Consider the following 2120-nt stretch of genomic DNA (forward strand, 5'->3'; position numbering starts at 1 on the left):
TACGGGAAAAGTTTCCGAACCGTGTTATCTCTCGAAGAGGTGATCACAATTGGCCACCGAGATCTTGTGATTTAACACTTTGCGACTTCTTCCTTTGGGCCCACGTGAAAGAGAAGGTCTACGCCAACAGCCCAGCGTCAATTCAAGACCTCAAAGATGGAATTCGTGAGGCTATCGAGGACATAAGGCAGCCACTTTGCGATTTGGTTATGGAAAATTTCATGAAAAGGATATGGTCCTGTAGGCGTGGTTGTGGTGTTCATTTGACTGATTTTTTTTTTCAATTAACGGCATACCTTCTTCTTAATAATGAAATAAACAATTATTTTTTATAAGCAATAATTGTTCGCCTGAAACACTCATCCACATTGAAAAAATATCCTGATAAAAAATACATGACGCCAACGGGACTCGAACCCGTGTCCATTCGATTTCCGGTCGAAAGCTCTGACCACTGAGCTATGGGGGCTTATTTCTTACCCGCGAAATTATTCAATATATGCTAGTGTTTCATTCAACAATTACTGCTTGTAACATTTTTTTTTTTTTTTTTTTTTTTTTTTTCACCTGAGAACAACCAACTTTATTTTATATGAGAAAGGCATTGTAAGTGCTAAATCTCTCACTAGATGGCGTTGAGACAAATTTGTCTACATTTTTAGGTGAAATACTTGAACTTGTCAAATATTAATTATTATTATTTTGATAAATTAATGTTTTTAAGACAAGATTTTATCTATGCATAGCACAAAGGATAACAATTATTTTTTATAAGCAATAATTGTTCGCCTGAAACACTCATCCACATTGAAAAAATATCCTGATAAAAAATACATGACGCCAACGGGACTCGAACCCGTGTCCATTCGATTTCCGGTCGAAAGCTCTGACAAGTAATAATAATAATAATTAATATTTGACAAGTTCAAGTATTTCACCTAAAAATGTAGACAAATTTGTCTCAACGCCATCTAGTGAGAGATTTTGCACTTACAATGCCTTTCTCATATAAAATAAAGTTGGTTGTTCTCAGGTGAAAAAAAAATGTAACAAGCAGTAATTGTTGAATGAAACACTAGCATATATTGAATAATTTCGCGGGTAAGAAATAAGCCCCCATAGCTCAGTGGTCAGAGCTTTCGACTGGAAATCGAATGGACACGGGTTCGAGTCCCGTTGGCGTCATGTATTTTTTATCAGGATATTTTTTCAATGTGGATGAGTGTTTCAGGCGAACAATTATTGCTTATAAAAAATAATTGTTATCCTTTGTGCTATGCATAAATAAAATCTTGTCTTAAAAACATTAATTTATCAAAATAATAATAATTAATATTTGACAAGTTCAAGTATTTCACCTAAAAATGTAGACAAATTTGTCTCAACGCCATCTAGTGAGAGATTTAGCACTTACAATGCCTTTCTCATATAAAATAAAGTTGGTTGTTCTCAGGTGAAAAAAAAATGTAACAAGCAGTAATTGTTGAATGAAACACTAGCATATATTGAATAATTTCGCGGGTAAGAAATAAGCCCCCATAGCTCAGTGGTCAGAGCTTTCGACCGGAAATCGAATGGACACGGGTTCGAGTCCCGTTGGCGTCATGTATTTTTTATCAGGATATTTTTTCAATGTGGATGAGTGTTTCAGGCGAACAATTATTGCTTATAAAAAATAATTGTTATCCTTTGTGCTATGCATAAATAAAATCTTGTCTTAAAAACATTAATTTATCAAAATAATAATAATTAATATTTGACAAGTTCAAGTATTTCACCTAAAAATGTAGACAAATTTGTCTCAACGCCATCTAGTGAGAGATTTAGCACTTACAATGCCTTTCTCATATAAAATAAAGTTGGTTGTTCTCAGGTGAAAAAAAAAATGTAACAAGCAGTAATTGTTGAATGAAACACTAGCATATATTGAATAATTTTGCGGGTAAGAAATAAGCCCCCATAGCTCAGTGGTCAGAGCTTTCGACCGGAAATCGAATGGACACGGGTTCGAGTCCCGTTGGCGTCATGTATTTTTTATCAGGATATTTTTTCAATGTGGATGAGTGTTTCAGGCGAACAATTATTGCTTATAAAAAATAATTGTTATCCTTTGTGCTATG

General features: G+C 34.2%; 1 non-coding gene across 1 annotated transcript; it reads left to right on the plus strand.

Moving 5' to 3' along the window:
* Positions 1-1112: 1112 nt before the first annotated feature.
* TRNAS-GGA (transfer RNA serine (anticodon GGA)) lies at positions 1113-1185 on the plus strand. Its single transcript has one exon. It is a non-coding gene; the product is annotated as a tRNA-Ser (tRNA).
* The last annotated feature ends 935 nt before the right edge of the window (positions 1186-2120 follow it).

Source organism: Hesperophylax consimilis, chromosome 19, assembly GCF_061612785.1.
Source record: "Hesperophylax consimilis isolate HC1 chromosome 19, BYU_Hcon_1.0, whole genome shotgun sequence".
Lineage (NCBI taxonomy): Eukaryota > Metazoa > Arthropoda > Insecta > Trichoptera > Limnephilidae > Hesperophylax > Hesperophylax consimilis.